The sequence below is a fragment of the Tyto alba genome, unplaced genomic scaffold (genome assembly GCF_018691265.1).
Source record: "Tyto alba isolate M040663 unplaced genomic scaffold, T.alba_DEE_v4.0 Super-Scaffold_45, whole genome shotgun sequence".
Lineage (NCBI taxonomy): Eukaryota > Metazoa > Chordata > Aves > Strigiformes > Tytonidae > Tyto > Tyto alba.
Genome location: NW_024881321.1, coordinates 2,258,664 through 2,286,434, shown reverse-complemented (window position 1 = coordinate 2,286,434; position 27,771 = coordinate 2,258,664). Strand labels below are relative to the sequence as shown.

General features: G+C 42.1%; 1 long non-coding RNA gene across 2 annotated transcripts in view; it reads left to right on the top strand.

The window, feature by feature from the left end:
- LOC104365073 overlaps window positions 1-25,070 on the top strand; it is an 87,383-nt gene extending 62,313 nt beyond the window's left edge. Inside the window, exons 8-12 of one of the 2 annotated variants that reach the window (XR_004409090.2) lie at window positions 14,216-14,367; window positions 17,452-17,855; window positions 19,709-19,869; window positions 22,143-22,464; window positions 24,330-25,070. This is a non-coding gene — a long non-coding RNA (uncharacterized LOC104365073). The remainder of the gene's footprint in view (window positions 1-14,215; window positions 14,368-17,451; window positions 17,856-19,708; window positions 19,870-22,142; window positions 22,465-24,329) is intronic. The other variant, XR_004409091.2, reaches the window with a different exon arrangement.
- Window positions 25,071-27,771: the final 2,701 nt, after the last annotated feature.

The following is a 27,771-nucleotide window of genomic DNA, read 5'->3' as shown; positions in this document are numbered from 1 at the left end:
AGAATCACAGCTGAGGGATATTCTCACTAGTAGAGGTGGGTGAAGTTTTGTGCTTCTCTTCAATAGAATCTAGTCTCAGCTGCACTGGAACCATTTCCTAACGCAGTGTCACTCAGAAGGGCTTATCTGAGAGCAGTTATTAGACCTTTATAATAATTCTAGCTCAACATCTCAGGAAAATCAGCTGCTTGCCCACCTCATGCCAAGTACGAGTGAAGAAGTGGGCCTTGTGCGGTCTCCCAAAGCTCAGCAGGTTGGGGGGTTGATCAAGGGATTCCTATCAGGCAGGAAAGAATCCGCCCAGGGGCCTCCCCGTAACGACAGATGCCTTCCCAGAAGCTCTCATGGAGGAATTATACTTCGTAGTGCTCTGCCTGAACGTGGCTCAGCGTGCAGAAGGCAATTACGTGGTAATAGTTTAAAATCTGTAGGTTCCAGGTACCACATGTGTATGCATGCTAATTGTATCGGCTGATCAAACAAATGCGATGAGGCTAATTATCAGAATTAAGTTGTTTAACAGTAGCTCTGAACCTTCTCCTGCCAGGCTTGCTGCCCTCAAAGAGCTTTCTAGAAGACATCTGTGCAGTTGCCACCTTACTACAGAAGTCATCTGCTGGGAAAGTTTGTGATTGTTTCTACTCCTTCCTTTCGGAGCCCTAGATCTCCGAGGGAGGGAAATAAGCATGTCACCTGAAAACCCGCTAAAGTTGGTGCTTGATGTTTTAACTTCCCTTTGCAAGGCAGCTGCTGCATTTGCACGTGTGGGAATCTGGTGAGCCACGCAATCTTAGGCTGAGGGTTTCTGTTCACTAGGGATTAGCTGAACTGGTTTCCTAAATCAGTCACCAGATCTGGATTCCAAGTTGACAAAGCGGTGCCGAGCAGTAATGTAGACTCTAGGTAGCAGCTTTGCAAATTTGTTCAATGCAAGCATTATAAAAGCAGGCTGTCTAACTGCCTTAGCTTTAGTGCAGTGAACTCTGAGAACTAGCGGGCTTACTGAATTTATAACAAGTAAAAAGCTCAGGTTCATTCAGCTCTAAGGATGCTGAATGAGAAATGCTGGTCTTTGCACGATTACTCTAAACACGACTACTCACAACCAAACGTTGAGAAGATGCAGAATGACTGTCTCCTAAAAAACAGTTAGAAGGGACCTCAGAGATCACTGAACCTCTCTCTGTGCCCTATGACTGTCTATCCCTCTGTCTTTTCCATTTCTCTGGACTGTTCCTAAAGACCTCCAGGGGATGGAAATTTCACACACCCCTCATGCAAACCATGCCAGTGGTTAACATCCTTCGTGTTGGAAGTCTTTTCTTGGTGTGTTTTCTGTACTCATCTGTAGACTAAACCCTGCCAATCCTTTTGCTTTTTCTTTGTAGGTGTCATTTTTTTGTGTTTGTTTTTTTTGACCTCTGACAATTCTTATCTCTCTTTTCTGAACTCTGTCCAAACCAGACTCAGCATTCCAGTTCAGAGCTGGCTGTTGCTGAGGGAGCAGTCCACTCAAGACTCCTTAAGGCTCTCTTACTCATATCCCACTATGGAGTTTGTTTTCTTTTTTGTTTGTTTGTTTGTATGTTTTTGTTTTGTTTTATTTTTTCTATTGCAGCAGCACAGTTGATTATATCCTGGCTGTGCTCCTCTAGCTCCTTTCTATGGGGCTGCTGTCTGACCAATTCTTGCCCAGCCTGTATTTGTGCTGTGTGAAAGTACAGGACTTTGAATATGTACTTACAGATTTGCCACCTATTTTTAAGACGATTTCTCCAATTTTTCAAGATAATCTGAATTTCAGTCCTATCTTCCAGTGTGCTGGCAGCCCCTATTAGCATTGGATTATTTGCAGTAATGAATAAGCATATTTTACCTTCCCTCATTTAGGTTGTTAAGGGAAATATTGAGAAGCCCCAAATTTAGCACAGATTCATGGGGAATCCTACTCTATAAATTCTTCCATTTCAATAACTAACCATTGATAAATCCTTCTAGTGAATGACTTTCCAGCAAGTTTGTACTCCTCCTATACTAGTTTCCTCTAAACTGTGTTTCTCTGTCTTAGGTAGAAAAATAATACGTGTCAATGTCAAAACCAGTCAAGATATGACACCTCCTGCTTCTCCCATCTGTTATCCTGCTGCAGAAGGAAACTAGAGAAGTATGTCACCCCCTAGTCTTATCCAGAAAAGATTATATACACTTAATTCAAGCCTTTATGAGGCCTGAAGGAACAGTTCCCAATCTGTGGCCTCGAGTGAAGGCACTGCCTGTCGGGGGGGGCTCCGCGCTGACTGAAATCAAACTGGAGAAGTGGGGGGGGTCACAAGCTGAAGTACATCTGTCAGGGTTAATGTGGTGTCACGGTGTGGTCAGTGGGGCTGCTGGAGCAATCTGATGCGAGACACTGCCCTAGAACCTTTTCCATCCATCTTTTCTACAGATGAGTACGGTGTCTTGAGACACTGGTGGTTGAGCCAAGTGACGTTCAGAGGCTGTTTGTGTCAAAAGGAAAACGGTTGGATCTCTGGAACACGCCAAAAGAAAAATAAACCATTAAAATATGACTTTTGTTCAGACATTTAATGACAATGCACAGGAGATGTCCTGCAGAGGTATAAGGGAAATACAGCATGCAGCCAGAGATCTGAAACCTACAGTCATTAACTTGATCATCCTTAGTTGGGCATGCCGAGATGAAATAAATATTAGGGAAAACTTGATACACACCAGTAGATTTTATCTTTAAAGGTGTACAGAATGCACCATGTCACATACCACTTATTTGTAATCAGAAGAGAGAAGTAGGTACTTTTTGTATATAATTCATCCAGTCTGTTTTAGGGAGGAGTTACACCCATAAACACCCATTTGTGTAGAGCATGATCTGCCGGGTCAGATGCAGACATCGGTGTTTTATACGCCTAATGTAGAGTTATGCATTTTTGGCTTTTTGTGTCAGGTGCATGACAATTCACTTCTGATCTCTTAATTCTTACAGAAAGGGCGGCAGTATCGCCACAATGGGAATGCCCTGCTAATTTGAAATTCGGGAAAGCTTGTTATCAGAAGGGCACTATTTAAATATACAACATCTAAATGCCTCCAGTTATAACTCTAAATATAAGCATAAGCTTCTAATCTGCTGGGTATATCACTTCTCTCATAACTGCCGTAATTCCTCTTGTAGCCTGGTTAAGAACTGCAGGTTTAGATGGAGCCTCGCCTAGCCCTGAAAAAAATCTTAAGAAAGCGGAAGGCTTTATGGCTTGCATTAGGGGGTACCTATTAAGAAACTGTCACAGAGCACAAAAAACTCTTATCTGTGAGACATGGAAGTTAATCTCAATAGATTTCTAATGCAGATTTACTAAATAGTATTAAAGACCTGTGCAGATACTTATTCAGAGTGTAAATCCCGTATCGTATAGTTCACTTCACTAGGTTGATCCGGATTAATTTCCTCAAATCTCCTTGTCTAGACAAATCTGGAGCATGTCTTTGACCTGATAACAGAGCTAAACTGTCTGTGCTGCAGTATCTGTGGATCTGGATGGCAAGTGTCACTGATGGAGTTCCAGACGACCGTGCCTGTCCCACAGCCACTGGCTCTGGCTTCTACCTTGCTACTTGAGGCGTTATAGAAGCCAAAAATGGCACGGGAATTTTATTGTAATCTTGATAGATCTGATGACCTTGTCAATTTATAAGGTGACAAATATTAAAGTCTGGTAGCATGTGTGACTACTCTTTTAGGCTTGGCATATAACAACCCAACATGCTGAACAACAGTTTTGAAGGGGCTTTACCTGAGGCACAGCGAAGAGCCTTCGTATGCATCCAACTATAGCAGTGTGCAGAGCATGAGACACTCCATTTATGCTAGACATTTTCCCCAGAGTTCTGTGATGCAGATAAGATTATATGTCCTGAAACTGAACTGGGAAATTCAATTGAATTTTAAAACTTCGTAAAAACGTCTAAGAAACAGGTAACAGTAACATGGTAATTCACTGCAGAAAGGAAGAAGCATAGGCAGGTGAAGCCCACACAGATGTAGAAAAACCACTAATTAATTGCTGTGTCTATACTTCTCCTCCTCCTGAACATTGCTTTGCTGGAGGGCTCTGTAGTATTGCCATTGGACCCCACAGAAGTGGTGGGTATATGCTTGGGCCATCTAGAACAAACTACAAAGTATTTTTTCGACCCTGGGCACAAGGTCATTGAAATATAATGCCAGAAAATTATCTTGATTCAATGTAAATGATTGGTGCGGTTTCTGGGAAAGGTACATGGGTTTAACAGTTATGTTAGAAGATTATGAAGTTGCAGTTTTCGTGGTGATCCCTAAACCCATCTGCTTTGAAAAGGTCGATGAATGAGATCATACTTTTGGGTCTGTGTTAACGTTATTCTGCAGGGAATTCACTGAAGAAAAAGAAAGTGATTTTTACATATGACAGAGATAATACCGCTGCATTCTTTCAAGTGTTCTTTGGTATCTTTGTTTCAAGGAGTTTAGAGGCAACTTAAAAAGATACAAAAATACCCCGTGAAATCGCATGCACAGTTTTGTGTCACTATTTGCCACGTACTATATTTACTATGCTATGTAATTAATGTGACTGTAAATGCAAATCTGATTTCTATCCATTAAAATGATGAAATTGCTGTTTGTTTTTACAGATTCAACAACAATAATGCAGTTAGGTACTTTTTTTTTTTTTTAATTTGCAAGGGTGGTGAGACACTGGATCAGGTTGCCCAGAGAAGCTGTGGATGCTCCATCATTGGAAGCGTTCAAGGTCAGGCTGGATGGGACTCTGAGCAACCTGATCTAGTAAAAGAAGTTCCTGCCCATGGCAGGGGGGTTGGAACTAGGTGGTCTTTAAAGGTCCCTTCTGACCCAAACTATTCTACGATCTATTTTTAAAACGTGGCTATTAAAATGAGAATTTTTTTTGTCTTCAGAATAGGTCAGTATTACGGCCTGGTGTTATTTAAAAAAATGAGACAAGTCAGGGTGTCCTAATTCTGGATGTGCCACACTGTTGTACTCAAAGGCAAGTCATGTTTTTGCTTCTGTGTTTCTAAAATGGGTCGTTATCACAGAATGATAGAAAGCAGTGCTCGAGCAGATCGAGGTCATCTACTCCTTCCCTCTGACCAAGGCAGAATTAAATATACCTACGTTCTCCTTAACAGATATTTGACTAACCTGCTTTCCAAGATCTCCAAAAACGGAGCTTTCAGAACCTCTCAAGGTGGTTCAATGCAGTGTTTAATCATTTTAGAAAACTGTCCTTTTCGACACATGCAAGTTACACGTACAAGCCTGATCTGTAACCCAAATCTCTTTTGCTGCAAGTTAAGCCCATTGCTACCTCTTCTGGATCTTGATTTGAAATGGCTTGAAAATATTTTATTTTTCTGGACCTCCAGCCATTCTTGCGGCTTTACTTTTATTTTCCATTTTTCCTGATGCGCAGTGCCCAGAACTGAATGCAATGTAACCTGTGCCAAGCAGAATGGAAAGATTCCTTCATATGCCTTGTCAGGCATACATCCCATCATATTATGACTGCTTTTTTTCATAATCAAATGACACTTGATTTATCTTCAGATTATTCAGGTTTTCTTTCTCAGAACCGCTCCTTAGCCTATCATCCCCCATCCTTCATGTGCTGCTGAAGCGTAGATCTGTATTCTTGTCTCAGTAGAATTGCCTCCTATTGCTTTCAGACCATTTCTCCATTTTGTTAAGATCTTACTTTTGTTAAGTTCGTTACTATGTTATGCAGGAATATTCACGTGTCTGCCAGTGAGAGTTGTGAGGCCTGGGAGGGATTTTAGGTGCTTACCTTTGGGGTAAATGTAGGTGTCCACATGTGAGTTGGGTATCTAAATTTGCTCTTTGTAGTCAAACTAGTCCATACAATCAGTGGATCTTAGAGACAATTCATCTCACTCTTATATAGGCATCTGCATTTGGTCAGCTGAACATATCATTCCTTGTGCCCTTCATAATTAATTAATGTTAATTCAATGTAAACATATCAAAGGAGGTCTGTAGGCCTTCTCTCACTTGGAAGACAGTATGAAATAACATAGTAAAGTGTTCTGAGAAAGACATTACAGCAATTTTATAGCTTGTGCAGCAGGAATTGGAAGTAGGAGCCCCAATTACGCTTTTCTTTCCCATCTCTCTGTTTACGTGGAACACCTCTGCCTCTCACCTGCCTACTCCTAGTTTTTAATTACGAAAATATTATGGAGGAATCTTGTTACAAAGCAAGATAAAAAGCTTATTTTTCTCTGAGTCTGTTAAATCACTGAACATATACTTTCTCTGCACAGGGCTCCACCCAAGGGTAAAAAGCAGCCCCATCTCTGCCTTTTGGTTCCTTGGTAGAGAAGTAGATCAGCCCTAGTGTGTGCTTGGATATATTGGTTAAGGATAGTTTGCTACTGCTGTACTTCATAGTTACTATATTTTTCGTTACGATAGGTGTTTGTGTTTGTTGCAAATAAATAAAACAGTTAATATATGTGCAATTTCTTTGAATGGTCAGCTTTATGAAATTCCCAGGATTTAAGCCATATGCGAAAGAAGTATGACGTGGTGGCCATAATTTATGTTCTCTTGAGAAACAGGCCACATTCCTCCCAAATGTGCAGTTTGACATTCATTGTGAATGCCCAGAGAAGACTTAGGAGTCAAAATTTGTCGTGTTTGCAATGTGGAAGACTGTGATGGTAGTATGATCTCCTATGTGCATCTGTGCCATAAGGCACCAATGTTTTCCTTTTCTGAAATACAGATGCCTAGGCTGGGGCTCTCCTAATCTAAATGTAGATGTCTGCAACATGGGTGTTTGTATCTAAGCATGTCACCTTATGTCACGTTTATGGTTAATGGAGAGGAGTAGGTAGTTCTGGGGAATTATTCACCTGACCTGTTTTTTGAGATTCCCTTTATGATGAGAAGAACCACGCGTTAGAATTGTCTGTTTCTCTCCTCTCGTGTTCTGTTAATGAGAGGGCTGAGGCCACCCACTGTTATCAGCTGCACCCAAGACCAGTGTTTCCAGAAGACCAGTGCTGTAGCAGTAGTCAGCTGCCACTGACGCTCACAGAGAAAGAGAGGACATCTCTTAGCTAGCCTTTCAGTCACCCGCACTGATACCAAACAAGAAAAGGACACAAAACACCGAGGCCGACTGAGCCAGTGCATTGCAGCTGGCGCTGCAACAAGCAGTGGAGGTTGAACTCTCAGAAGCAAAAGCACAACTAATTTTTGTTTTTAGATCTTCGGTATCTTCTCAGTCGCTGGTGAAACTGTCATCTCAAGGAACGTAATGTCCCATTATTTTTGTGTGATGCTATATCCACATCTCCTCCTTCTGCCCCTGTTGGTATTGATGCTCTCACATGACATCTCTGGACTGGGTTCCCTCTGGAAGTGCAACCCCCCATATTTCTAGGGAGAAAGTCCTCTCCTTGTCTTTCCATCTGGCTACAGGAAGTATTTTTCATCACAGGTTGCAGTGCGGAGCTACAATCCAGCCACTCCTTCTGGTGTCTTTGTTGTCAGGAAGAAAATGATCTATCAAAGCCCATTTAGCAGGAACTTCAGCCAGACACTTATGAGTGCTGGTTCTTTGTTATTTTCTCATTATGTGGTTCCTAGGTTTCCAAAGGTCTTGACATACATTCTCTACCAATAAGAAAAAATCCCTCCTCACGAGATTTAAGCATGTTGCTTTTATCTTTAATGGAGCCATGTTTGAGTGTCTGTCATCATGTTCACTAAATCATCTGTCAATGAAATCCACATTTTTAGTAGCCATTACCTCAGCTCAGGGGTAAATAAAGTTCTAGCTTTTATGTCTAATCCTCCATATTATTTTCAGGTGGATAGGGTAACACTGAGACCACATCTTAAATTTGTTCTAAAGATGGTTTCGGCTTTCTTATTAATCAGTGTATCCACTTACCAATATTTTTTCCCGTGACCCTGTTCACCGGTAGAAGGATCAAAAAGCTGATCCTCCTTGAACATACTGCTTTAGCCAGACAAAGCTCTTCTGCGAATCCGAGACGCTCTTTGGGTCTCCAACAGCCTTTGTCGTTCAGGACCAAGTCTAAAAAGATGTAGCACCGGCTTCAAAGCCGTTCGGAGCGGGTTAGCAGGCTTTGCCGGAGCCGCGTTTGGCGTGACCAGCCCGTCGCCGGGCGTGCCGGCAGGGTTCCCTCGGCTGAGGGCCGCGGGGGCACCGCGCCGCGGCCCAGAGTCACGTTTAGCGAAGCGGGGCCTGTGCTGTTGGCGGGAAGCTTTGAGGGAGGCCCGCCCGTCGGGCTTCGTCCCAGCGAACAGCTCGCGTTGACCGGTGCGACCGGCGCCCCTGACGCGACACCCGGCGTGGGTCTCACGGGCGCCGGGACTCCAGGAAGGAAGAGAGGCCGCGTTTGTCACTCGCCGTTACGTTCTCTGTGTGTGTGTGTGTGGGGGGGTCCCCACGGCCAGCCCTTCCCTACCCGGGGCGGGGGGCTTGGCGGGCGGGCCGAGCGCCGCGGAGGGACTGGCTGGCGGTTTGTTTACGTGCTGGCGGGGCGGAAAGCAGAGCTGAGCAGGTTACGCACACGCCTTGCCGTGGGCGCCTGGCAGCGTTGGAAACATCCGAATCCTTACGCAGAGGAGACGGCCCCATTTAGAGCATGTTTTACCCGTATAAAGCATCCTGAAGTATCACAGCTGTTACAGGGTTAGTGACCCCCCCCGCCCCGTATCGTTCTTTGTAAAACACTCGACACGAAACACAGTGCCGTATCTTTGCCAGGCATTCTCATTGTTACTACTATTAGGAGCAAAGAACCTGTGGTCGCTAACACTACTACTAAGAGTGATGAGATTTCTTCATAGGAATTAGGCCTCATTAGAAATCAGAAGCAGGATTTGTTTTGTGTGCTGCTGAACTTTCTTTATTAAACCCGGTGATATATAGCAAGATTACATGCCAACCCACAGAAGCCCTTCAGAGTTGTTATTTTAAACCTGTATCAATGAACAGTTTATTCTGAAGCCTTTCAAATGTGTATACATATACATTATACACATATATACTATATATATATATATAGTGACAAAGCAAGTAGTTTAATACATTTTATGGGTCCAGTCTGGAGTTCTGCATACATGAACTTGTGTGTGGTCAAGGAGGCTTGCATATTTTTGAACTCTAAGTTGGCCTAATAAAAGATATCAGACTACAGTGCCTGCTTTGTCAACCCTGTTTTGCTGGTTCAAAATGACCTGCAAGATTAATTTTCGTTTTTTAACGTAAAAACCAAGAAAAAGAAGTGTTTACTTACTGCAAGGAGTTGATTCCGTGTTAATGACCCTGGAGGTGGCTTGTACACAAGGTACAGATTGTTGCCAATTTGATGTACATTCATATTACAGAATAAGAAAATGTGAAGTTATACCATCTTGAGGATTTTGTTTTTATAAGTAGGATTGGTTAAAAAAACCTTTAAGTAATCATACTGTGTGTTTGATGGTGGAAATTAGTATGAATGTTTCTGGCAGTGGAATGATGTGATGTGGTTATGCGTTTCTGTTTTCACTGCCTGCTCAATATTGGCCTTTTACAAATACAGATTACCATGTCGATGGAAGGAATTTACAGCTTTGGCCCCCTTGTCTCACCCTGTTTTAGAGCACCTTTTTTGTACTTTATGTTACATATCCTCCCCACTGTATTTTTTCTGACAGAAAAAGGAAATGTCTGTGGACTGAGATCCTGAAAACGTGTGAGCTTTACTATTTGATTGGATGAAACGAGTATTATTTCCCACTTACCTTGATTTCCTGTGGGATGAAAATCTTGCTCCTCTGAAATCAGTACCAAAGTTTTTGCTGAGTCCGACAGGATGGAGCGTTCATCAGTGATCCTCCACCAGCTAGTGACGTTGCATACTGGAAGCTCAGAAAAAAACCCAATCACTTATATAATAACAATAATAACAACGGTAGAAAGAATACTTTTAAAAAATTAGGATTTAGTACTGTCAAATAAGATCCATAAATAAAATCCAATCAGAATACAGAAGAGGTACGTATACATTTAATATTGCTAGTTTGGGGGCCTCACAGCCCGGATAGTTAGAGCTGCAAGATCCGTTTGTGTTATGTGGGCTGTTACACTACATCCCTTACTTACCTCATCTTGTGGGCAAGGATCTGCTTGCTCTGACTTCATGGAATTGCAGCTGTATTTGTGGAGTGCTCTTGTCCTTTGGCACTCCCGCCCCTGTATATTAATAGGGTTTGAATGCACCAGCATTTTCTCTGGAAGCAGACTTCAAAATTTGTCTTTAATCCTGATGCAATGTATATTCAGAATTTTTTCTTTTCCCGGAGTTTAGTTCCAGAGGAAAACATACTTGACTGGTGCTCCCACCAGCCAGCTGCGGTTTATAACAATAATTAACAGTAAGATACTGCAGCAGAAACGGTGAGCAGAGAAATGCAGTCCAGCAGCTTCAGTTATGTGGTTCTGTTCACTTTTAAGGATTCCAGAGTGCTTAGCAAACAATATTACAGGCAGCACGGGCAGCTCTGCCCATGATGAAGGTTTCCTAATGCTTCCTGTTATATGATCCTGTTTTTATTTATTTATTTTTTTTTTCCAGAGCTTTGCCAAACTTAATGTATTTAGGCTAAATTTATTTTTATCTAATGTCGGTCTCTAGGTTTGGTTTGGTTTTGATTTTTTTTTTCTTAATTTTTAATTGAAAAGTGATTGAACTATTTATGAGATGAAGGCTAGTAAAAAATATGTTTTTCTGCTTATGTAAAAAAAAAAAAAATCTGAACCCTGTATTTTAAACGGTTTTGGAGCAAAGGCAGACCTTTCTCTGCCTTTGAATCAGGTATGTGCCTTTTGCCATCCTCACAAAGCCTTTCAGATTTGGTCGACTGTTTCAAGACACGGAAAAAACCACAGTTACCAAATATTCCGTAGAGATTTACTAAAGCCTCACAGCAAATATTTCCAAAGATTTCATCTTCTCCGCCTCACACAGCTCCTTCCCGTGATCAGACTTTCCATACACCGTCCTCACCGAACGACTGAGCAGTCACTCGCTGGGTGCACCAGAGGCCAAATCGGAGGCAACCCCTGCAGTGCTGCCCCTGGGCATTACTTAGAGCTGCAGCGATGCTACGCGGTGGAACCGATGATGGGGAGCCTGTCCTTCCTCGGCTGGAACGCAACTCAGGGCTCCCAAATTTTATTGCTCGTGTGCTGTCGGCAAGCCTCCAGCATAGCTTCTCTTTGCCAACTAGCCCGACTGCACCTAGAGAGTCAGACAACCTCAACAAGACCCTGAGCAACCCCATCTAATGATGAAATTAGTCCTGGTTTGAGCAGGGGGTGGGACCGCGTGAACTCCTGAGGTCCTTCCCAACCTAAGTTAGTCCATGGTTCTGTGAGCCTTTGCTGTCCGTTTCTCTATTAGTCTGTGTGGGCCTGAGGGCAACATCCTAGTTAATGGGTCTCTGTGAGTGTGATGCACAAAATGGAATTCGTCTTTATTAGTTTGTTTTTAAGACCAAGTATATGGAAAATACGTCATTAAGATAATATTCAAGCTACGTGGACAAGTATCCAAAAGTGAAGAATAACAGAATGATAGAATCGTCAGGGTTGGAAGGGACCTTAAAGATCACCCAGTCCCAGCCCCCCTGCCCCGGGCAGGGCCCCCTTCCCCCAGCCCAGGGGGCTCCCAGCCCCGTCCAACCTGGCCTTGAACCCTTCCAGGGAGGGGGCAGCCACAGCTGCTCTGGGCAACCTGGGCCAGCGCCTCACCACCCTCACAGCAAATGATTTCTTCCTTATATCTGACCTAAATCTACCTTCATTCAGTTTAAAACTGTTACTGCTCACCCTATCCCTGCACCCCCTGATAGAGTCCCTCCCCACCTCTCCTGCCCCCCCTTTAAGCCCTGGGAGGCCGCTCAAAGGGCTCCCCGGACCCTTCTCTTCTCCAGGCTGAACCCCCCCAACTCTCTCAGCCCGGCCCCCCAGGGGAGCTGCTCCAGCCCCCCCAGCATCTTCGTGGCCTCCTCTGGAATCATTTGAGGAGGTCCATGTCTAATGCTGGGGGCCCCCGAGCTGAACACAGTACTCCAGGGGTGGGGTCTCACAAGAGCAGAGTAGAGGGGGAGAATTACCTTCCTTGAATTGCTAGTCACACTTCTCTTGATGGATCCCAGGACATGGTTGGCTTTCTGGGCTGCAAGTGCACATTGCTGGCTCATAGTCAGTCTTCCATCCACCAATATCCCCAAGTCCTTCTCCGCAGGGCTGCTCTCAATCCATCCTTTGCCCAGCCTGTATTTGTGCTGGGGATTGCCCCGACCCCCGGGCAGGACCTTGCCCTTGGCCTTGTTGAACTCCATGAGGTTCGCACGGGCCCCCCTCTCCAGCCTGCCCAGGTCCCCCTGGATGCCATCCCTGCCCTCAGCGTGTCACTGCACCACACAGCTCGGTGTCATCGGCAAACTTGCTGAGGGTGCATCGATCCCACCGTCCATGTCTCCAACAAAGATGTTAAACAGCACTGGCCCCAACACCAACCCCTGAGGAGCACCACTCGTCACTGCTCTCCACTTGGACATCGAGCCGTTGACCACAACTCTTTTGAGTGTGACCATCCAGCCAGCAAATGATCTCTGCAGCCTCGGTATGCTTCTAACATATATTTGCGTTGAAACACTGACTCTAGTTTTGTTCCTGCACTGCGTTTTTTCTCATATGGCTTCATTCCTATATGTAGCATGATCTGCTCTGGAGATGAAGCAGCACAGAGGAGAATTGGTAGATGGTAACTGCAGAACTCTAGCTCACTTGTTGAGAAGGTACAAGGTATTTTCTGAATGAAACAGGGCATGGCAGAAAGAGAAAACAAGGTCTCCAGGTTCAGGTTGTTGAATTCTGCTCTGGAGAGCTGGACAGCATCCTTGCCTCTTCTACCGTGCTCCTGTGTGGTAATGGGCAAACATTTCCCAAGTGGTTATCGATTGCCAAAAGAGCCTTTCTGCTTGTGCCAGGAGTATCTGGAACAAGATGATTGTGCAAATGTCATCCATCAATCACAACTCTTTCTTTGGTAATGTCATGTATGACATTCCATTTAATAAAGCCTTCATCAAGTCAGGTTAGGTAACTCCTTATATCTGTTTATCATCTAATGTTCACTTCCTATTTATATTTACACATCTACATATAATGGTTTATAAATGATTATTTGGCAATGAATTAGGCAAACTATCTCAAAAATCTCTGAAATTCACGGAAATGTTCAGGCAGCATATGAGATTGTTTTTCAAACCTCACCAGGCTTAATTAGATCCTGCAGTTCATTCATTTGCACTGAAGTCAATTGGAGTTTTACATGTGGAAAGCCTGCAAGATCAAAAATTATGCCCAATGGGCACATAGCTCGATAGAAGAAAATGTCAGCTCCGGATGGTAGTATTTCTGACTTCTCATCGGTTAGACTTTCTTTCCCCCCTCACTTTTTCTCTCTTTTTCAATTAGCTTTTCTTGCATTTTTATGTGAGTGGTTTTGAAAGGGTTCCTGGAAAAAAAAAAAACAAACTTGCTGCATATACTGTACATGTTTTCATTTACAGATCACTGCGATGGATCGGCAGATAAATAAATAGATAGGGTTTTTAGAGTCTGTGAAATATGTCGCACAATGTAAAACCCTCTTCTAAGTCTGTTTTGCCAAATATGTCAAATGATATTTTGGTAATTATAGTTCTGGAATATATTTTCAGCATTTCTTATTGCTGTTCTTGATCTATGCATCCTTGTTTGACAGTCCCTTAATCTGTCCGATATAAACTGAATGAATAGCAGCATTTAAAAATATGGCTTCAGGGACTCCTTAGGAGGTTTCTTTGTAAGTGTACATTTACTAGTTCATCTGTAAATTTATTTTATGAGGTGTTTAAACCTCAAGAAAACTGAAAAGCATAATATTAATGCCTGGTTTACATCTACTGAAGTCAATGGGAACTTTGCAATTGACTTTAATGGTAGCCTATGTCCTCTAATTATGAAAGTGGCAAGCATGATATACACAAAACCACAAGGAGAGTTTTCTGTTTCATCATATCCTATTCTGTTTGCAGATGCATCAGCAAAGTACAATGTGGTTTGTTCTTGAATTAAACCATTCAGTCTTTGGACCTAATCCTGAACCACATTGCTACTTTAGGTGGTGTTTTGCTTCTCAAAAGATCATGGACTGCTCATTCTTTGTGTGGCTCATGAAGGTGACAAGGTAGGAAATCCAGCCAAATTTTCAAAAGGCTTTTGAAAATTATGCTTCTGGCTTTGATCTTACATCTGCCCTATGGTGTGAGTAATGGAAGAAGTTGATGAAGCAGTTTTCTTCTTAATTGCCTTGTTGTTTTTTTTTTGTTTTTTTTTTTTTTTTTTTCATCTGATCAATTTTGACAAGTTTCCTGGAAATGCACATAATATCTGTAGCACATATGTACATGTTTTCCCTTAAGGTTTGCTGAAGTGTAGTAGAAAGTTTCCATCATGCTATTGTAATCCCAGGCATCATTTTCATATCGTGTCAGTGAAAGTGAGTGAGAGTACACCACAACAAAAAAAGAGTCCCAGAATTCAGCTTTTTTTTCTGTTAGTGTAACAAGCGCAGCAGTCTGAACAGGCTAGATCTGGTATGTAATTTGTAGTAGTAAATAATGCTAGACAGAAATTCCCACAAGCTTCTTGTTGCGTCTGCTTCAGGAGTATTACTCATTTGGTGGCTGAAATGCTGGTCTTGCTTCACATTTTTAATGCCTGTGAAAGATTTAAATATTTAGTTGGTAACTGGAGCTGGTAGCATACTGCAGGCAAGAGCTTGTCAAAAGTTTTCAGATGGGGCCGTGCTCAGTTGGAAAATGGCATTTGTGCGGGGTGAAAACGCTGTTCCTGTGGTGCATCAGCTCCACGGAAGCCCCAGAGGAACCGAGCTGGGGGCTGCTGCTGCCCTGTCCCCACCAACCACACCAGCCACCCCTCGGGTCTCTGCTGGGCTGATCAGACCCCTGGCGTGGCAGTAAAGAAAGAAGTGGGTAAAGTCGCCTCTTAAGGTTGACAAAAGCTGCGTCACCAGAATTAGAAGGGAGTAGATTCTGTTTTCCCCCACCCACCGAGCCTCCCCCTGCCCCGGCATAACCAGCTCCCACCTTGTCCATGTGATGGGATAGCAGCTCTTTGGCTTCCTCCCCTTCAGTCCTGCCTGGCTGGTGGAGTATCAGACCTTTCTGGTCCCCCTCCCCAAGCCTCCCGAGTCCTCAGGCTGCTGCCCCTTCAGCCTCCCCAGCCCCAAGGCTTTCTGATTCACAGGTGGTTGCTTTTTTTAAGGTATCCCAGTGTTGGGGCAACCAGGAGTCCAGCAGCCCTGGAGTTTGTGCTGTCCGGCGATGCCATTGCTTTGGGAGTGAGCTGGGAATATCATGTACTGGCTTTCTCAAAAAAAAAAGTGGGTCATAAATTCTCCCTCAGAAAAAAAAAAAAATGACTATTAGTATCGATTGCTGGCCTAACGCAAAATGTGTCTGTTTCAATATTACTTTGGGAAAAGTTAGTTAAGAAAGAATCCGTAGAGGTTATTCCAGATGTCTTCTGTAGTCCTAAATCCATCTTTATCACCTAGACATGAGCAGAGATCTCTGTTGTATAATTGGAGAAATACATAACGACTGGAGATTATGTCTGTATGGGAGACTTCCTAGATGTAGGTTGGAGGAAGACATGCAGAAGTAGGGACCTGTTTCTCAAGGTACCTATAAATACGGTAGATAAAATACTTCTTCACCAAATGACTTCTCAACCAATCCTAGTTTAGACTTAGTTTTGATGAGCACCGTGGTTTCTGTGGAAGAATAAAAATAGAAGAAACTTTGAAACAAGTACTCACAAGCCTACTGTGTTTACACTAAATAGAAGAATAAACAGAAGTAGGACTGTAGTTAAGGTTCCTGATTTTGAAAAGGAAAATTTTAATAAGCTATATGAATTATCTACTGAAGTCATTTGGACTGGGGAGCCGAGGGGTTGAAATGTGGAGGACAGGTAGAGTTTTTAATGTTTGAGATGTGAAAACTACTTAGAACTCATATCCCAAACAAAAGAAAAAAATAGTTGGGAAAGGCACCGTATCTAATTTGATGGGTAAGCATCACAGAAAAGACATTAGTACGTAATGCAAGGACAGAGGAAAAAGAGGGATCAGCAAAGAAGGTTGTATCTCGGATGACATGGTATGTAGGAATAAAGTAAAAACAAATGAAAGGAGCTTGAGAGAAATACCAAAAAGTTCTTAATCTAGAAAAAAATGAGGGAAAGGGAAAGCCTCCTGTGCTGTGAAGATGAGCTATAACCTGTGTTGGATAAACTGATGGTGATCTAGCAACAGGGCAAAATCTGGAGGGTTACTGAGGGAATGGAAGTGGCAATTAACCTACCGACGGGGAACAAAGCTCAGGACAATTAATGGGCTCCAGTGAGGGAGGTGAGATAACTTGCTCCAGAATTCAGGCAGAACAGGTGTATGAAACCGTATGTGTGAATGCCTCATAAGGAGAAAAGGGACCATGTGGAAAGAAAACAGTTTCTCTTTGTAAGAAGGGAGGGGAGACTCGCGTGGACAAGAGCAGGCCTATTAATCTGACCTCAGGGTTGCAAAGCTTTAAAACAGATATTGAAGGAAAGAAATTTCTATATCGTAAATATGAGGAAAAAAAATTTTTTTTTTGAAAAAAACGCCTTGAATGTGATATGCGAATCTGGTGCTTTGGTTTGCTGGAAAAGTGACATCTTGTCAAATCTAACCTTTCTGGATCTCAGCGAAGAATTTGCTATGGTACAGCAACGTATCTGATATGTCCCCAGGAAATATTTTTCTCTGTGATGGAGGAGACAAATAGGGAAGTAGAGGGGGGATGTGAGGGAGAGAAAAGTAGTGAAGTAGCAATTCTCTAATCAAGTTTACCTGATAATTTGGGTTAGGTAGTTGTGCTTTTTTTATTTTTCCCATGGGCTAACATTACAGCCTGTGCAGTCTGCAGTGCTTAGCAGTCCTGTGTGGATGCAGAAGGCACACACAGTATGGCTTGTCTCTTGTTTTGCTCTTACCAGAGTTTAAAATGTATGACATTTTGTCTTAAAGTACATGTTTTTAGATGGAAAACCGTAACTGTCATTCTGGTGTTTGGGGTAGGATTCTAAAATGACAAACCACTCAAAGAAAGGGAAACAGCATAGAAGGGGAAAAAAAAAGACAACGCAAAAAGCAGAAATACAAAAATATGCGACACTCAGGAACCTTCTTATTTCCTCTGTGCAGGGGAACTGTTGCGGTTCTGGATTTGTATTGCATTTGGGGGTCAAACTCCAGTATAACACTAACCATCCCTAAAGGGGGAGGAAGGAGCGGTGTACACGTCCTCTGCTGCCCCGTGGTCCAGGCAGGGAGACTGTCTGCCCCGGAAAAAAGCACGGCGAGCTTTCCTCAAGTGGCTGTGTTCAGCTCTGCCCCGCAAGCAGAAGTGCAGACGGGCGGGTTGGTTCAGGTTTCCGGGACCTCCCGGTTCCCTCCGCAGCATTTCACTTCCCAGCGTTGCCCCTGCCTGTGCTCCCCTTGCACACCAGGCACTTCCAGCGCTCCCCGGCCCCCAGTGCCCCGAGAAAACGGGCACCCTTCCCCGCTTGCAAATGTGGGCCTTCCAGACCTCTTTGAGCCGACACGGGGTAAGTGATGTTCAGAAAACATGAGTTGCTCGGCACTCGCCCTCGTGGGGCAAGGGCTTGGGCACCGAGGAGTGGCTGCATGGTGTTTGTGCAGCCCAAAGCGGTTACTGCACCCTGGAGATAAGCAGTTCCCTCTGACTCGGCTGCAAAGAGCAACGGTTGGAAGGAGAGGGATTTCTCCGAGAGAGGCAACAAAAAGATACATGCTGATAAAATCCCTTACAAATACAGAACTTCTGAGGGTAAGACAAACAAAGAAAACTTGAGGCAAAAGAGAGAAAAGTAAGGGCTTACTTTTTTTTTTTTTTTTGGGGGGGAAGAAAGTACACTTTGAAGTACAGAACCAAGCAAAGCTGGGGGAAGCTGGTTATGGGAGGAAGAAAAGCGTGTCCACTAGGCACAGGAAAAGCTACACGTGCAAAACTCGTGAGAAATTTACACCACGGCATGATATATGGTTATTTCTTGTTCTGTGTGGATCAGGTTAAAGTAATGCTTAACCTTGATGTTCGAGGTCAGTGCCGCAGAGCCCTTGGCTGTCCCCAGGGAGGTCAGATGAAGCCAGAATGCCTTTGAGGAGGGGCTTTTTTGTCGTATCGTGGTTTAGCGGCTCAGGGAGTTTGGATGAGCTAGGACTTGTCGTAGAGCATAGGCTGTTTGGTGGGGAAAGGGGTGGGAGGACTTCTTTGGGAAGTGACGCCGGTGATGCATCACCAGAAGTGATGAGAGTCCTTAAAAAAACTGTAGCTGCAGTGCTCAGATCCAAACCAGTTTCCTAGTAGCTGCCTAGTAAGAAGTGGGATGGGTCTACGGCAGTCACACGTATCTCATGATTCAGTGACCAAGGCTTAAAACGTTGAAGTTAAGAATGTCCTAGGTGAAGTGAAAAGAATGGGACGTGAAAGTAATCCCAATGCCAAGGTTATGCCACGTGAGTTCAGTAAGTAGAGTTGAGAGAGCAGAAAAATTGGCCAAATTTGGAGCTCTTATCATTGTGCAGAGGCTTATTTGATCCCATACGTGCATTTAATTCGCCATGTGTAACATTAAAGACTAGAAAAACTGCTTAAGGGTGATCAGTAATCTGAGCTCAGAACTCAAGCAGACCTCTAGTCCAACAAGAAAAGCACTGCTATTGCTTTGGGATGAGAATTGTCTTTTTGCTGGATTCTAGCATGGAACTGAGACGGTCGTGGTCAACTGTTGATAATGATGTGCGCAAGGAGACACTCCTTGAGCTAAGTGGAAGCAGCTAGAAAATCTGTTTCAGTAGAGCTCCTCAGGCTCCGGCAGTAAAAAGTAGGGACATATTTGCACAAGCAACTTCTCTGCAATTTCCTCTCTGCTTTTCAGCTGGCTCCAGCCTTGTGAGGACGGCCAGGCCATCATGGGTTTGGGGATTATATAGGTCTTCCTGCTTCCAGCCTGCTGCTGGTCCCAGCAAAGTGCTTACGCTGGGCTGAGGCCCCACTCTGAAGGCATTGGGATGTAGCTGTGCTCTTCATGAAGTCATTGCTTTGTTAAGAATGTTAAGGAGGATAAACTGAAGTTGCGACAAGGTTCTAGCTTTTGATAGTCACAGTTATATGTGTGACAGACAAGGACTCTATAAACAGAACCGTGCACCGCCATAGGTAGGACTGAATCTTTGATCGACTTTTGATGAAATATATTGAAAGAAACTCTCCAGATCTAACCTATCTGTTGAAACAGTCTCATGTGTTTTATATTTACCAGCGAGTTTACAGCAATGTACCCACTTTTCATGCGTTTGCATTTACCAAAATAAAAACAATCTTTGGAAATCCGTCATTTAACTATCATAATAAAGCAGTGTTATCTTCTTTTCACAGATGGGAGAACTGAAGGGACAGAGCTGTTGAGTTATCTGCCCAAAGCCATAAAGGAGGCTGGTGACAAACCCAGGAATAGAAGCCAAGTCTCCTAAATTGCAGCCTAATGCCATCTAATACTGTGATCAACAAGAAAGTTTGCCTTCTGATGTTACAATGAGGTATGCCATAGCAATACCTATACATTAATAATTTACCCAAGGGGAACATAGTTGAATGTGTATGTTTGCCTATGGTCTTGTAAATAATTCAAAAGAATTCTTTGACTTCTAACTCTGAATTGAATTTCTAATACTGTTTTCTTTATAACTGAGCTTTTTTTTTTTTTTTTTTTCGCAGATATTTCTTTGTAAGTCATGTTTAAAACATACAGTTCTCAAAATCTGATTTATTAAAATTACCACAAGTTAATGTCCAAAAATATCCCAGAGTAGCTTCAATAATTCATATTTCTGGATCATTTAGAGTCCAGCTTCAGGGTTTTCTTCAGGGTCCTGAGCCCCTGTGCTTCAGCTTGCCTTTATAGAAGATGGTGGATAGCTGGCATCTCTGAACAAGGAAATAAAGTTGTGTATTCCCAGTGAGAATGTTCTTAGCTTTGGAAATAATTTTTGGAAATATTGCTGTCAATGTGATGGAAGCATCAAAAGTCACAGTTTTGGCAGAGGTACAACTTGCTTTCTGTCTCTCCGAGCTGTGTCCTCCTATACTGAGTCAGGAACATGTGCACAATCCTTCTCTTTTTGATGCTGATCTTCTGGGGTGTTAAGCACCAACAGTTGCATTTGGAGCTGCTTTTACTTGCACTCGAGGGTTTGAAGCAGTGCGGCAGCTTTTTGCATAGGACAGGGAAGGTTTCCTTCTGGCTTTTACCTCAACCTGACATATTAATGCTGTGGGCTTCCCAAAACTGTGCTAGTGTCCAACGCTGAAACGCCACTGAAGCGTTGTCTTAGTAGTAGGTAGCTCGGTGAATCATTAAGAGCAAATATTAATTCAGACTGGAAAACTGCATTACTTCTACAACATACTCCTTATAGCACCTTTACAGTTTCCAAATTTTTCTTTTCAGTAGTTTGCCTGGACACAGGTGATGAGCATGCTCAGAGAATGTCAGGTTAACTACAGTCAAACCTATAAAGTATCTGCAATTCATCCATGCTTCTCCCACCAGCAGGTGTCATTCTGGAAAAAGGAAAATATTGTAAATTCCTGAACTGGAGAATTTGGCTGTGACAAAGGAGAAAAAAAATATATGTTTGCTTAAAATATATCTTTTGAAGGATACTTTACTCCAAATAAAAACCAGGGGAAAGTTGGCTGGTCTGCATTTTTTAATAATCTTTGTGCAGCATGTAATCCTGACACATAACCAACAAAGGGCAAATGGTTGGTAAGACAAACCAGTGTCTCGTTAAAGCTGTCTTCTGCTTTTTACTGCTCCCTGTGACATCTTCACCATTGCTTACTCACCCCCCATGACTATAAAATCAGTGATATTCATCAATCTTTGTGCTGAACTTTTAGGCTTTAGTTTTAAAGCTTTAGTTCCTTCAAATGAAATACAGATATAAGGTGTTGAATTCAGATCTCATTTACTTCAAGCCGATCTCGAAGTAATCTCATTGAAGCAACTGAAATTAGTAGAATTGCTTGGGATTTAGTCTGAAGTAAACAAAACCAACATTTCACTTCTTACTCCATAAATGAGCCTCAAGCAGAAAATAATCACATAATCATTTTGATGTCTATTATGATATTTACGTTTTCATTGAAGTGTTCATCTGGGAATTAGCTGCAGCCTCCTTTAAAGTGAAGCGATTATTTTTGATTTCTCATAATCACAGTGAGAAAGCTATGGCTGAGTCATAAAGAACCAAGACCCTGCTGAGAGCTCCTGGTCTACCAAATCTACTCTTCTGGCTGTTATAAACAAACATACCATGAAATCCATGCAGAAGGTGTCTTGCACGCCCTATATCCTACTGGAAGTTTGTTCCAACCCATCACAGCTCTCATGATTACAAATATTCTTCTGTCTTTCAGCCTAAATTCATCCAGGGCCCTTACGTCTTATATTGTCCTTTTACATTACATAGTTTTTTCTCCTCTACTGTGGTCTTCTCCTTTCAGGCTCGACTTTCATAAGCCGGAGGTGCTGGGCTCTGGGGGTGCACAGCCTGCCAGGATGGCTCCTCTCGCCCAACCCTGACTTTCCCCAGGAGCTCTCTGTGGGCTGGGGAAGTCGGGGGGGGGGCCCGTGCGGTCCCTTCCCCACCATTTGGGGTGGGGAAATTTGGGCCCGAGCATCCTAGACTGAACTACGACAATTTGCCTAGGGTTCTTTCAGAAGCTTAGTTTTCCATCTCCCAGCATTACTTCAAGTTAAATTGATCTTTTTTTTTTTTTTTTTTTTTTTTTTTTTCCAACAAAGGCAAGCAGAAGTGTGCGTCCTTTGTTATTGCCTTGCATACAAGATGAATGCAACAGCTTCCACACCCGATTAGAAACACTTCACCTGACACATCTTAGTGCTGTATTTACCTTTCTTCTACCTTCATTGTGGTCATCTTCCAGTTGACTAGTCCAGCAAGATTTATCTTCTCCTCAGCCCTTTCCAGAAGTGCTACTACAAAGGACTATTTGCTACGGTGACATGACGCTCCACCAAAACTCCTCCTGGAATCAAAAGGAAATTTACTTGAGGAAAAATATGAAAACAAGCTCCAAGGCTTGGCCGCCAGAAGCACATTAAGGTGGGAATTAATTTTACATTTTTAGAATTTGCAATTACAACAAAGTGATGTAAAATAATCGTACTGTTGGAAGCCATATCTTTTTCAAGACGTTATTTAACTATGAATGTCACAACGCTTTTCTCATGAACAGTGTCAAGCACTCAGTTACTGAATGAGAAAAAATAGTATATGAATTTAGAATTAAAAACTTCATTCTAAAATAGCTAAAAGCTGTAGTCTTGTGTTTGCATGAAGCTTGTGCTAGTGTTTTCTGACTTTTTGAGTATTTAACTTTGAAAATGTAGTAGCATTCTAAAATCTGGAGCTAGGAAGTATAAAAGTATTGTGAATGTGACAAGTTCAGCATGTGCTGTATTTTTGTAGGACCTAGATAGCAAGCGATGATGCTCTCCAACAGGTTTTTAGACAGTAAAGTATGAGATTTAGACAGAATGATTTCTCTTCTGGAGTTTTTACTTTTTTTTTTTTCCTTCGTGTTTTTCGTTACGTGAAATCATATAAAATTTTCTTTAGTCTTTTTTGTTGTTATTGTTGGTTTTTTTGTTTTGTTTTGTTTTTTTTTTTTTAATTTTAGTAGTTTATTTTATTAATTTTAGAATAAATGCGTGTGTCTAAATATAGACCTCCTGTGTCGTTTTAGAACCCCTGGGGACTCCACCTGGCCTCTCACTACCAGTTTAAAGGTGCAGATCTCCTGGAGGTCTCATACCATATCTGCCATCCCTGCACAGATATCCTGGATACTCCAGGGTATTGCAGCGGTCATTAGGCACCTTCTTTTAGCATCTGAATTTCTCCTTTAGATAAATGCTGTGAAAGACAGTATGCCTCTACAAATGCTTAACAAAATTAAAGGTAGCACAGCTGTGAAGGTAATTCCATCTAAGGTGTTTTATTTAGGTTTAACAAGACATGAAGGCAGGAAACTAATTTTGTATCTAAGGAGTACGGAGTTATTGTGTTTAAGGGGATGCTATCGAGAGTCTGTTTTGAATTAGGGTGGCTGAGCTGAGCCTGTGTGCGAGTTGGGAGCTGCTGTGGCTGAGGGTGTGCACCACGAAAGGTCCTGGGCAGAAACCTGGGGCTTTTGCATCAGGAACGTAGTGATCTGATGTTCAAAACCGTTGGGAGTCGGGCAAAAGTAAGCTTAATTTCTCAGTTTTGGACGTGATCCAGCAACCTAATTTTGCCGAAGAAAACAGTAGTTTCAGGTACCAGGGCACTCAGATAGAGGGAATTAGGGAAATACTTGCATTAATTACATAGGCAATTAGAAACCTATGTTAATCAGGCCCATTTTTGATGGTCTACTGAATCAGAGAGAAGTTCAAAACCTTGAATATATTAGTTAGTGTAGTTATATATGAATTGTACAATGTGCTTTTATAACAAGAACAATTCATAGTATATAATATAGAAACATATAAAAATATATACCTATAATGTATATAAATATAGAAATAATATATAAATATATACAAAATATATAAATAATATATACAACAGATACTGTATATGTATAAAATATATAACTCAAAATAAAATTAAAGCTATTGGAAGGTAGCAAATTCCGGATTAAACTCACCACAGGCGTTAATTAGGATTGTATAGACAGAGAACAGTTTCCCGTGAGCATTTTTTAATCAGTCAGAAGCGTTATGATTGATAGGAATTTGGACTGCTTTTGCAGAAGTTTTAAAAATGAAATTGTTACAGAAGAAGGCATGATGTAGCGTGGCTTACAAAGTAATCATAAAATCTGATTTAGTAATGTGCAGTACTAATTTTGTAATTTGCGAATGAAGCAGGAGAACTGTTTTCATGTACTGATTTTTTTTTTTTTTTTTTTTTTTTTTTTTTAGGTCTTTATCAGTCTTTTTCGGGATGAACCCCCAAGGCATGGCTGTGATGGCTGTTTGAAACAAGAAACAGATACCGTCTCGGTGTTATTCATTTCACTGATCACTGGGAATTTGAGCCTGAATGAAGGTGGAGGAAGACTCCTATGGAGGACTGGGAACGGTTTGTCCCTTAAGAAGGGTATAATGTCATGTTTAATGTTTTTACCAAATACCGGGGCATGTGATAAAAGTTTATGGATTGGGAATTAATTGAAAGGTTGTGACATGGGAACGAATGAGCATTACGGGAAGCCTTGGAGAGCTACAACCTAAGCACCCTGAAATTTGCGACCAACCCCCCAGAATGTCTCTTGAGGTATTGGAACCGTCTCAGATGACTGTTATTTTTGATATAATTTGCCAGCCCCAGTAAGCTCCCCCGGTCAGACTGGGAAAAGGTGCTCCTTTTATTAATGCTTGTCCAGGGGACTAAAGTATATTCTGGGTAGTGAAACATTTAGTTCATGAAATTAGCTACAGAATTCAGATTTAAAAAGGAAAGGCAGCATGAGTTTATACCTGACAGGTGGTACATGTTTTAAAAAATGCTGTTCAAAAGATAATGTGCTTATATCTAACCTCTGTTATCTGCAACATAAAGGTTTACGATTTTATATGTATTAAATAACACATCTATATGATGTAACGCGAAATGCATAATTAAAATGACTATAAATATAGAGCTATGTAAATATTATCCAAATCATGTGTAAAAATTAAATAAACTGTTTCATTTCTAGATGTTACAGAAAACACTTTAAAGTTTTATACAGTCTTTCTGCTCCCCCCTCCCCCATTTTTAATATAATTGTGGTTTTAGAACGAATCTGTCTACTAGTGTTTTAATATTTGCAGTTGTGTTAATTTTTACTGAGGAACACTTCAGTTTGGGGAAATGGTTACACTTTATCCCAGCTGTGGTTCATGTTGTTTGAACAAGAAGTCCCTGAGTATTTGTCCCAAATACCAATATTTTTACTCCACTGGCAGCTGTGTATTTGTGGTCACCCTATGGCAATATATGCAAAGAATGTATGCAGTGGCAGCGCCTCTTCCAGAGAGTACCAAGAGGAAAACTGGATGTGGTCAACCCACACAGAATTTGCTCTTTTTGGTGGAGGTCTCCCTTGAATGACACTTTTTGTTTCGGGGTAAGATGAAGGTAAGAGATAGAAACCATTCAAAAGCCATTGCTTATGTTCCCTGAAATGGGCTAAAAAGAACAGCTCTTCTGAGACACAGTTTTACACTGAACATATGCAGAGCTGTGTCATTACTAATTCTGAAAATGTGTTTACAATGGTTACGTAAAATATTTAGTTACTATTTAAATATTTTGATGTATTATAGCTCGTACATGAATTTTAGATGTCTACTGCACTTAACATTTCCAATTTAAATAACCGGTTTCATTAAGATTTTTAGTGATACAAATTAATAACAAAAGGCAGTTAATACAGAGTGCAGTTATGAGACCAAAATACATGTGGTTTAAATTTAAAGAATTAAATGTTAGCATTTCCCTATAGAGAAAGGTTATTTGGGCAGTGGAATACTGACATTATCACCACCCACGGAGAAGGGGACCTGTTGATCCTATTGGTTAAGCAGAAATTCAAAAAAAGGAAGAATGTACGTCTGGAGGGTTTACTTGGTGTAAGTGAATCACACAGGAAAAATGCTGATACCCAAAGTTGTCGCAGGGACCTTCTTTGATGGTTAGAAAGAGAAATAAGCACACAATATTTTTGTCAAGTTAGAGGGTTTAGGTTGCTTGCTAGGTAAAATTGGTCTTGGTTATTAATATAGTGGAAAGTTAAATGATGACCGTGGAAATATGATAATAAGTGCTGCTGTAAATTGGACAGAAATTATTTTCTGTGGCCATTAAGAATGATAATCCAATGTGTTAACCATTGGGCTGAAGGGCCGCTAAGAAAATAAATGTGGAAAGTGGATAAAATAAAGGATAAAAGTGTGTTTAAGTAGGTGTTTCTTCAAAGCTTCCTTCAGGAAGGTGTTTCTGGACACTACCATACCGCTTCTGACAAATCATGTCTGTTGAGATAAAGGTAAGCAAACAGCATTAATTCAGCAGTAAACAGTGCTATCTGTATCTCTGGATTTCTGTTTAAGCAAACCCTTAAAATAATTTTCCTGGACCTAGCTAGAAACAAATCTTTTAAAACCAACAATCACTAATTTGTGACTATTTAAAGTTAGTTTAATCTGACAACCCCGGGATGGCTTCGCCTATTATTCCTGGAAGAAACTCCATAAAATTAGGTGGTTTTGAGCAGTTTCATACTGACATGGGACTGCACAGAAAAGCCCGGCCTCAACATCCCTGCGTGTAGGGAGAGCTCGTCTCTGACCCTCAGCCTGACAGCCTCAACACGGGCTGAGCTAAACCCCAGGCTACCAGTACTTTGCACTCTGGCTTTTGAAACTTTCTGCGTGAGGTATAGTTTCAACATGAAAAGTCAAAATACAGTAGTTTACAATCATTTTTGCTTCGTTTGAAGCTAAAACTCAAAGCAAAACTCCCGGGGACTAGAACTGTGTGAAGCAAAAATGTAAGGGAGTTAACACACAAACTCTGCAAACTGAACCAGCTAGTTTTACTCAGATCTTGAAACAACCCCTTTCTGCAAGTTCACTTTTCAATTGCACATGTGTGAGATGTCAAAAATGAGTTGGTTTCACTACTCGGTGGCACAGATGAACGCTGCAGCTCTCAAGCATCACCCTTTGTCTGAACAAGGTCTCGCTCTCTCTCCCAGTTTCAGCTGCCAAGAGACAAAATTTTCCCAGTCCCAGGCTAGTTACATTTAGCTTTTGTTCATCTGTAAAACAAGGGATTTGGCTCTCACCCCAAATCCCAGTCTGTATGTGCTATATAGTCGTATCCAGCCCTGAACTCGTTTCCTCCATCTCTAACAACGCTCTAAACGGCACCCAGTCCCAAAACGGCAGGATTCACTTCACCTCTGGGAGGTCATCTAAGGATTCAGGTGGTTTAAGTTCAAAGCCTGGTGTTTCAGAGATGCTGAACACCCGTTGCTTTTCCAAATTGGTGTGTGGGGGCTGCAGGTGCTCATGCCCTTGAGGAGATCAGACCCCTCCTCCTGCCGTACTCTTATTTACCGTGAAGCAACGAACAATCCTCTGCTCTCCCTTTCTGTAAAATTTTAGTGCAACCGGCTTGAAACAAGCCCATAAACCACACTGAGGTAAAGGTACCTTTCGCAGAGCATTGCTGAGCGTGGATGAGCTCGGACTGGTCAGGGCTCCTTTGTTTGCCGGGCAGCTGATTCATTTTCTTTCCCCCAAAATATCGAGGGAGTGAACTCCTGAGCTTCCAAAGTGATCACTGATGGAGAAGCAAGGCCTCAGCAGCAGT